This window comes from Mastomys coucha, unplaced genomic scaffold, assembly GCF_008632895.1.
Source record: "Mastomys coucha isolate ucsf_1 unplaced genomic scaffold, UCSF_Mcou_1 pScaffold13, whole genome shotgun sequence".
NCBI lineage: Eukaryota > Metazoa > Chordata > Mammalia > Rodentia > Muridae > Mastomys > Mastomys coucha.
Window position 1 is genome coordinate 8,131,009 of NW_022196895.1, and position 10,252 is coordinate 8,141,260.

Consider the following 10,252-nt stretch of genomic DNA (forward strand, 5'->3'; position numbering starts at 1 on the left):
GGAGGGGAAACTGGGAATGGAGAAATTTACATGTAAATAAAGAAAATATCTAAAAAAAAAAATTACCTCATAGATGAAATATTGGACAAAAGGGGACTTACAGAGAGGCTGTTGCTAGTTCAAAGCAGTATTTCCTTCTATAAGTTCAGTATAAGTTCAAAGCAACAGTTTTGCATGGCCTTGTTTTATCATGGTGTATACCTGTGGCTCATCCTTGGACCTGATCTAGAATGAATGTTTTCACTTGATCACAAATCTGTCCCTAGCTTATTTCTCTTCTAGTGCAATTATGAAAGCTCATTGTATTATTACATAGCCCTTACTCACTAGTCTATGAGGAGTGGGGTACATTATATTCCTGATTCTTTATTACATCTCTCTGTCAAAACAACTACAATCATCTCCTTAAACTTTTCCCTTAAAGTTATCTGAATCAAATCATGAGTGTTATCATTAATTCATCTAGTATCAATTCATAAAAGTTCATCTTCATGTTCATTTGCAGGAATTAATTATCCTGCAGATGCCCAGGAATCATTAAGCTATATCACAGTAGCAGGAAAGGCAGAGCAGCAGTGAGAAGCAATCCTGGGATGAAGTCTCTGAGGACATGGCATCTCAGAGCTCACCCACTACAGTCATGCATCTCCAGGATTCCCTTGCTTGCCATAGCCTTTCCTAGACAGCTTCTGACACTTCTTCAGTCTTCAAAAACAGAACGGGTTGCAGGCTTGTTTGCTTGTTTCCTTCAGTGCCTATCCAGGCTCTACCACAGAGTAGATGCCTAGTGAATATTTTCTGCTTTAAAATAGGCTCTTAAGTAGGGAACTCCTAGTAATGAGGTATATGGAGTTTGAATGGGCCATCTCCTATATCCAACCCAGCCACAAAACCTTAGGCCTACAGATTGTCCTGCCTACAAGATGTGCTGGGTTAAAGGTGGCACAGAAATTGTGATAGTGGCCAACCAATGACTTGTCCAGCTTGAGACCCATCGTAGGTGAGGGAGCCCAACCCTGACACTGCCTGGAAGACCAGAAACCAGAGGTCAGATGGCCCAGAGACCTAGGATAGAATCAAACACACTTGGGGAAAAAAAGTAAATGATTCCTAATAATGTTTTGCTATACTCATAGACAGAAGCCTGGCATAATCACTGTCAGAAAGGCTCCATCCAGCAACTGATGGAAACACATGCAGAGACACACAGCCAAACATTATGCAGAATGCAGTGAATCCTGTGGAAAAAGGAGAAGGGTCAAGAACAACACCAGAAAACCCACAGAATCAACAAACTTGGACTCACAGGGACTCGCCGAGACTGAACCAACAACCAGGGAGCCTGCATGGGTCTAACCTAGGCCCTCTATATACGGTGTAGTTGAGTAGCTTGGTGGTTTTGTGGGACTCCTAACAGAGGGAAAGAAGGTTGTTTATGAAGATTTTGCCAGCTTTTTAGACAAGGTTGTAAAATCAGACAAAGCTGGCAAAATCTTCAGAAACAAGCTTGCCTTGTCCAGCTTTAATAAGAGGAGAGGTGCCTAGTCTTATGGCCACTTGATATGCCATGTTTGGTTGATATCCCTGGGAGGTCTGCCCTTTTCTGAAGGGAAATGGAGAAGGATTGATCAGGTAAGAGAAGGGGGACTAGGAAGAGAGGAGAAGCTGTGCTCATGACGTAATAAATAGGAGAATAAATTTAAAAAAAGAAAGAAAAAGAAAAAAAAAAGACAGGCTCCTTAGGAAAGGAGAAAAGAATTTCAGGGTAACAAGAAAAAATAGTTCAAAGGGGTTTCAGACTACAGAAATTGTTTTTTTTTTTTTCCTAGAAAACCCACTCAAAAGTCAAGATCTACTATGAGAATATATCCAGAGAGAACCTAAGTCGTTATTGGAAAGGAATATAACAAATTTGAATGAAAATGAAATAGCAGAGACTAAGGTCTGTCTGTCTGTCTGCTAATGAATAACACAGTGTTACCTCCTCACTGACACAAAACCACAAAACCATCTTGCTATTAGGGTCACAGCCCACTGCTTCAGCACTTCACTAACATAAAGTGTGTGTCATCACATACACACAAACACACACATACACACACATGCAGACATGAATGTTCTTGTGTTGTGAAACTTGAGGTTTGGGGTGCATCAGAAACCATGCAGACAGATAAGAGGCACTGGAAAAACCCTTCAAACACTTTAAAGCTCATGAGTTTTGGTGAAGAGGGCAGCCATGAGACACTGGCCGTGGTGGGCACCTCAGCAAACTCTGCGAATAGAGCGTTGCTACATGACATGTGTACAGAGGGATACATCTGCTGACCAGTGCACACTAGTGAGTAAATCATAGTTCTCGAGTCACGGTGCTTTACTGTAAAGATAACTCAGTAGAGACATGACCTTTCCTGTCACAAGGGATGAAAATCACCAGCTAAGATGCTCAAGCCAGTTTCCACTAGCCACATGGTTAATCTGATGTCTTGAAGGTGCAGTGAAGAACCAAGATGTGGGAAATACTCCAGAGCAGGAGAGACCCCCACATCCACTGTCCCACCATACAGAATGCCTCACATACAGAAAGAATCACATGTACGTGTAAAAGATGAATCTTGAAAAGCAAAGGGGAGAAAACGGCAGAAATTCAAGGAAATTTATGAAGGAAGCCAGAAAACTAATAGATGGCCATGTATATAACACATTTTAAAATAATTATTAAGAAGAAATGCTTCTAAGCTTCTAAGGAGCATAGAAACAAAGGAAATATGCTTATGTGCAAAAAAGCAGACCTTCAATTGTGTATTAAAAAGCTTGTGAGTAACTGTAACAACGGGTTCTTAAGAGACCTAAACATACCGTTCCTCTCTGCATATGTGGGAAATAGTGATTTTTCTTAGTCAATTTCTGTGTAGACCTATTCAAGGTAAGAAACTGAGCCAGGGCCACTTCTGCCTCCTCTCCGACCTCTGAGTTTATTCCATTCTGTTGTTTGTCTCCTAATGTGCTCGTAACAACCTTCCCTCTTGCTAACACCCTCTTGTAAATGTGATGCCTATCTGGGTTCTTCCAGCTAAGTAAACTGAATTCAATAAAACCCATCCTGGGTTATCCACCAGGAGACTTATTGCTCCACTGGCATGCTACTGTGGCTAGCTACTGCTACTGAATGCATTTTTCTCCTATGGGCTTGAGCGAGGCCGCTTTACTGTGTATGCAAGATACGAGGCAGCCTGTAGTCTGTTCAATGTTGTCTCAGAACACACAGTGGCTTTTTTATTGAAGGTGCTCCATGAGTGCCTGGCACACATGCAGTCTTCACTGAAACCAACTCAAAGGCCTTGTGTATGTGTGCATGTGTGTGCAGATTCATGTGTAGATACATGTACACATGCATACTTCTAAACACACACAAAAGTACTCGTGAAGTTGAAAACAACGTTGAGATACATTCCACAGTTAGCTGATTTCTATAATAATCTTTCCTGTATTAAAACCAGTTTCTAAAGCCAAGTAGAAATAATTTGTAGGTTCCCCACCTCTCTCTCTCTTTTTTTCTCTCTCTCTCTCCTCTCTCCCCTCCCCTCTTCCTCCCTTCTTCTCCCTCTTTCTCTTTCCTTGAATCACCAAAAGTTAATTATAGGTAAACTTCTAACATGAACTGTTACGGGCCTAACTCACCTCTTAGGCATGACAGTAGAACACCAAGCACAAGCTAGCAGACTTTGTGTGGTTCCTTTTCCCCTTTTCTTCCACTTTCCCTAGCAAATGTTCTGGGAAACAAGGCATTTTTTTTCTTCTACATTAAGTGCATGTCTCACTGTGAAATCATTCTCTCTTCATTCATCAGACACCCCAAACTTGACCCCACAAGCCAAGCTATGTTCTTTTCTCATTGGAATGTAAGGTTTCATAAGTTATTCTCACTAACACAACAAGGTACTTCAATCTAAACGTGTATGTTATTTCCCTAAATAGTTTCACAAAGTCTTCTGCCCAGTCATCGGGAAACTCCAATCAGGCTATTATCCTACCTACCTTCTTTTTAAAGATGCTGGGGTGTGTGGACACAGTTGCTATAACAACAGGGAGTCAGTCTCCCTGCTTACATTCACAGAGTGTATGTGCATGAATAAGAAGACAGACTCTCTGAAGTTGTCTTCAAACTGCAGTTTCCAGAACAGCTGCAGACTCCTCGATGTCTGCTGCCTCCTTTTCTTATTAGATATCCTGCATTAGGTCACAATTCAGCAAAGCCAGCCAGCTCCAGTAAGCCTTCGCTCTGGATCTAGCTGTTATCTGTGTCTACCAGGAAGTATGATGCCTGAGTCAAAGTCCTGGAATTCAGAGACGTGGTGGTACTTGCCCACACATGTGGGCAGTAGACTGGCTTATAAGGACAGCAAACCTTTCTAATTTTTCTTGAGCTTATTTTGGATTTCTCCTGAAACCCCTTTCATTTAATTTTCAAATCCATGCATTACTGCTACTGTCATGTGGCATTCGCCAGCCGTGAGATCTGTTGTGATGTCACTCTGCATCATGACGTCACCCTGCATTGTGACATCACCTTGTGCTGTGATGTCACTCTAGATTGTGATGTCACTCTAGATTGTGATGTCACTCTAGATTGTGCCATTACAGCATTTCAATGATGTTTGCTTTGGTTTCTACAGCTTTCATGATCATTCTTCCCAGAACTTTAACAACTTTATTCACTGTTTCAGATGCAGCAGTTTTATCATTTCTAAACTATTTTGCTTGCTTTCTCTTGTCGAATTTTATCTTCTTATCTTTATTACCTCATTCTTTGCACTTTCTTTAGTTTAATTGTTTTCTAACTTTAGAAATAAAAGACCATTGGTGTTTAGGGTTTTTCTGTTTCCCAATGCAGTAATTTAAAACAGTCATTTCGCTCCCTGTGACCTTTAGCTACAGTCTTCAGTATTGTATGCTTCTCATTCTTATTTAATTCCAAAGTGCCTTAGTGTCTTACAAATCCTCACTCACTGCATCCTCTCACTCCTCTCTCATGAAGTACGAGGATCGTCGTGATCACTGAAACCTATTACAGGAAAAGATCTTTCTAGACGTAGAAAGGGTGTAAGAGGATTCTCTCCACAAGAATATTCCTGCATTGTGGATACCAAGAAGTGCATGCTGAAAGGAGCTTGATATGGCTGCCTCCTGAGAGGCCCTGCCAGAGCCTGACAAATACAGAGGCAGATGCTCGCAGCCAGCCATTGGACTGAGCACGGGGTCCCCAATGGAGGAGTTAGAGAAAGGACTAAAGGAGCTGAAGGGGTTTGCAACCCCATAGGAAGAACAACAATATTAATCTACCAGACACCCAGAACTCCCAGGGACTAAGCCATCAACCAAGGACTACACACGGCTCCAGCTGCATATGTAGCAGAGGATGGCCTTGTCAGGCATCAATAGGAGGAGAGGCCCTTGGTCCTAGGAAGACTCAATAAATGCCCCAGTGTAGGGGAACTGAGGGCGGGGAGATAGGAGTGGGTCGGTAGGTGGAGGAACACCCTCATAGAAGCAGGGGGAGGGAGGATGGGATAGGGTGTTTCCAGGACTGAGGGAAACCAGGAAAACGGATAACATTTGAAATGTAAATAAAGAAAATATCCAATAAAAAATAAAAATAAAAACAAAATCTTGGTCACAGAAAAAAAAAAGAATGAGAAAAAAATCTTCCTGAAAAATGAAACCTACAGACACGAGCAGAAAGCCGCCAGTGTTCCTGTGAAATGATAAGCAGCACACGGTGGCTCTGGCGACTTCTTTATCATTTCTCTTATTTGTTGAAATTATAACTGCATCTCCTTGCTCTCTCAAATTCATGACCTCTTTTTAAATTAATTGTTCACACACACACACACACACACACACACACACACACACACACACACCATAAAGGCATAAGTACAACTTGCTGAGCATGTATAATGCTGCACTTCTGTATTGGCTAGCCCAGCATGTATAATGCTGCACTTCTGTATTGGCTAGCCCAGCATGTATAATGCTGCACTTCTGTATTGGCTAGCCCAGCATGTATAATGCTGCACTTCTGTATTGGCTAGCCTGCTGGGATTGGATAACTAACTGCTTTTGCTCATTCCTGAGGAAGACTATTTCTCCCATTCTGCACTCCACAGTTGCCTGCAGTTCTTGGTGTAGGACTGAGGCCTCATGGGCTTCCCCTATGGTCCTTAGCATGTTTATCAGTGTCATCTTTGTTCAGTTCATGCTTTCTTTCTTTCTTTCTTTCTTTCTTTCTTTCTTTGTTTCTTTCTCTCTTTCTTCCTCTCTCTCTCTCTCTCTCTCTCTCTCTCTCTCTCTCTCTCTTTCTTTCTTTCTTTTCCCCAGACAGGGTTTCTCCATGTAGTCCTGGCTGCCCTAGAACTCACTCCATAGACCAGGCTGGCCTCGAACTCAGAAATCTGCCTGCCTCTGCCTCCCAAGTGCTGGGATTAAAGGTGTGCGCCAGCACTGCCTGGCTTCTATGTTCGGCTCATGCTTACTTAGGCAGTGATGTTTGTGGGTGTAGCTTCTGGCATTTCTAGGAAACACAACCTCCTGACAAATTTCCCGCTCCCCCGACTCTTACAATCTTTTACCATCTCTTCTGGAACGAAGCGTGAGCCTTAGGTGCAAGTGTTGTGTTGCAGATGTATCCATTGGGCCTGGACCCCATGCCTTTTGGTTGGTTGTGGCTTTCTGTTAGGGTTCCTGTCTGTAAGGAAGAGAAGCTTCCTTGGTGAGGGGTGAGAACCACACGCATCTGTGGGTATAAGAACAAAGATTTAGGATGTAGTTAAGGATCGATGCTGGCTTAGGACAGTGGTGGTTCTTGTCCTCCTTTAAGACTCATGACTGCGTGTGACCTGAGTGGCTGGCTAGGTTTCCAGTACCAGGCGCGATCTCCCTTTTGTTGAGAGGGAATTCAGTTATGCATGCCACTACTGCACTCTTAGAGCTACTGTACTTACTGTGCTAGTCATTGCTGCGGTTCAAAGGCATCCTAGCTGGGCAGGGCTGTTGGTTTCTTGCCTCTTTCGGAAGCTTGCATGGTGCCTTCTGGATCATGAAAGCTAGTCATCGGGGATGGGGGGGGGTGTGGGGGGAGGCTGTCAGGTCAGGGACAGCTTAGGAGCCTCTGGTCCCTGTGTTTGAGGGGTATGGTGTCTTCAGCAAAAGATACTTCCCACCTCTTGTGGAAGAACTAAAATGCAGCACTAAGAGCCTAGCATAGTTAGGGAGTCTCTTTACAGCCCATACCAACAACTCAAAGGAAGGGTTCTCAGATTAGTATTTGGATTATTCGAATGATCACTGCATATGTATATTCACACACCAACTTACGGGTATTGTAAGTATTTTTAGATGGATTAGTTAATAAGTGTGATTCTTTAAGATGTTTGCTATAGAGAAAAGAGCATGAATTCTGCAGGTAAATGGACGGAACTAGGAAAGATGATATTGAGTGAGGTAACCCAGTCCCCCAAAAGACAATATTCTCTCACTCCCCTAGCTCTGGGGGAAGCTCCTAGCTCCAAATCTTCAGATGTGAAACCTAGCCTGGAGTAAGTCCAGACACCAGGAACATAAGAAGAAGCCATTGCTGAAGTAACACATGGGGACTCAACAGAGAAGGGAACTTCAGGATACAGAGGATATTAAAATGGGAAAACAGAGGGACTCTAGTTAGGGGGTAGAAGGTATGTAGATACAGGAAACACAGAAACAAAGGTAATAACAGAAAGCTTTTAAAACCCAAACTACAGGGTTTGGGGCAGAGTGGCAGCTGACCTGATGCTCCTGGAAAAGCTTTAGAGAGGACAGAGGAAATTAGGGTGTGCAAAGACCTCCTGGATGGAAAATGAGAGAGAAGTTTAAACAATGAGCAAGCTAGATTGCCCATACTGGAGAATTTAGGTGATGAATGAATCATTTTAGTGGTTGTGTCTTAGAATTAAGAGCCATTACAAATCACATTGAAATCTGTAGGAAGTAACTATTACAGGAATACTTATCAGGAACTTTACCTAGAAAAGCAGAGGGAAGAGAAGTGAGAACAGAAAGCAGGCCTGTGTGTGAAGGCATTCTTTGGACTGAGCAGTAAGAGTCGGTGCAGGCATCTAGTCAATCCTCAAAGTCACCTTTCACCTCAGGGAACTAGTGCACAGCAATGCCTGGACACATCTGAGAAGCTGCACTCCATTTTGGTTTAGAAAAAGAAGGAGCCATATCAGAAGACTTTATTATATGTTCAAATGTTTCTCACTCCCTCCTCTGTTAAGGAAGTCCATCCCAGCAAGTGGGGCGTGATGTTTCTTACCGTGCTTTGCAGTTACTTCGGATAAGAGCTATTTTGCTGAGTGTCAACCTGATACCTTCCTCAGTTATATAGATCCCAGACTCCATAGTTAAACGGTGAGCCAAAAACATGCCACATGTGCATGATGCTGCGGTCCCTCCCTTCGGATGCATCATACCAAATGGAATCCTGCTCTCTGCCAAAACCCTTGTGGGCTGCCACGGCATTTGTCTTCCTCCCATCAGCAGCAGCACCGCTATATTCATATTTCATGTTCAAGCCTGGATGACATCAGAGACAGACTCCCAAGCATGCTTCTAGAGTTTTGGCCATCTGGCCACTATTCCCATAGTTCCATCTCCTTGTTGGAGTAGCTCAAGAGTCATTTCTTTAATAAACCTCCCTTGGACTCTGCTTACCAAAAAAATCATTAATTCTCACAACAGTAAAAGATGTTCGAAAATATCTACACCTCTTGTTATCAATTGGCTTTGTCTTCTCTAGTAGAAAAGTTATAAAAAAAATTTTTGTCTTTACAGACTAACCTGAATTATTTGATTATGAATATACATGAATTTATCTTTTAAAAATAACTTTAATCCCTTTCTCCAAACCTTACCATATAGAGCTTCCGTGGGCCTAAAGTGAGCCAGTGTTTTCATGTTTGCTTCTCTGCTGATGTGCTTCTGTCTCCCAGAGCTGCCTGGAAAATCACAGTGTTCCTCCTGATGGTGTCAGTTACAAAAATCCTACTGTCTGTACTAAGAAAACTCAGGGCCAGAGAGATGACTCAAGTGATGGAAGCACTGGCTACTCTTCCAGAAGACCTGGGATTCGATTCCCAGCACTCACATGGTGGCTAACAACCACCATGTCCTTGTTCTGGAAGGTTCCGATGGCCTCCGAGGACTTCAGGCACTCTTGTGATGAGCAGACATCTATGCAGGCAAAGTGTTCATACACATAAGTGATGTTTTTTAAACCTTGCTATGAAGAAGGACTGTGTGCACTCCATGCCTCTGATTTCTTAGTGATTTCTCTAAAGCATTTCTCTACACTGTGACTGCCTGGTTTGCTGAGTCTGAGACAGGAGCTGGTCATACCCAGTTCAGCATCTTCTTGACATCCTTGCTTTTAGGAGCAAGTACTATGAAGCATCTTGCATACTAGAAGCTTCGCAGGCTAGGGTCCATCAGAGAACCGTCTGCAGATGTGGGTTATCGGTATCGGGGTTTCAGGAATGAACACTAAGCTGTTCCCTATCAAACTTGCCACCAGCTGCCATCTTGGCTCCCATCTTACTTACTCACTTTTTATCATAAAGTTAGTGAAGATACTGTTTTTTACCTAGTCTGCTCCAAACTGCACCAGCAGCACTGGCCATGTGACTGGCGCAGAGGGCCGTAGCAGACGACAATGACGCCCCGTCCTCTGAAAGTGGGAGTGGCAGGTATCCATCTCCTTGAAAGCCTCTTTTAAGTTAACTCGTGATGGCCTTTGCAGTCCCCCAAAACTTCAGTCTTAGGTAAACTTCCAGGATCCTTTTATCCTTCTGCCATATGGCCTGAGAACATAAATCAATCCCAGGCATACATGGCAGTACACCGCAACCAACCAATGCATTGTCTCATGGCGGGAATTTCTTTTCTTTAAACAGGCCCTGGCAAGTGAGATCTTCTCAATGGAGTGCTCCCCAAGGCTCAGAGGAAAGGAGTCCTCTCATCCTGATGCATAATATGGAGCTCCTGTGGCTCCTGACAATGTTTCTACCAATATAAAAATCAACCACTCTTTAATCCCAGCACTCGGGGGCAGAGGCAGGCAGATCTTTGTGAGTTTGAGGCCAGACTGGAGTACACAGAGAATTCTGAGTCAACCAGAGCTAAAGTCTCTCTCTCTCTCTCTCTCTCTCTCTCTCTCTCT

General features: G+C 43.2%; 1 long non-coding RNA gene across 2 annotated transcripts in view; it reads right to left on the reverse strand.

Moving 5' to 3' along the window:
* Window positions 1-4,516, reverse strand: part of LOC116087539 — a 7,920-nt gene extending 3,404 nt beyond the window's left edge. For both annotated transcript variants that reach the window (XR_004117458.1, XR_004117457.1), the window contains exon 1: window positions 4,036-4,516. This is a non-coding gene — a long non-coding RNA (uncharacterized LOC116087539). The remainder of the gene's footprint in view (window positions 1-4,035) is intronic.
* Between the last annotated feature and the right edge of the window lie 5,736 nt (window positions 4,517-10,252).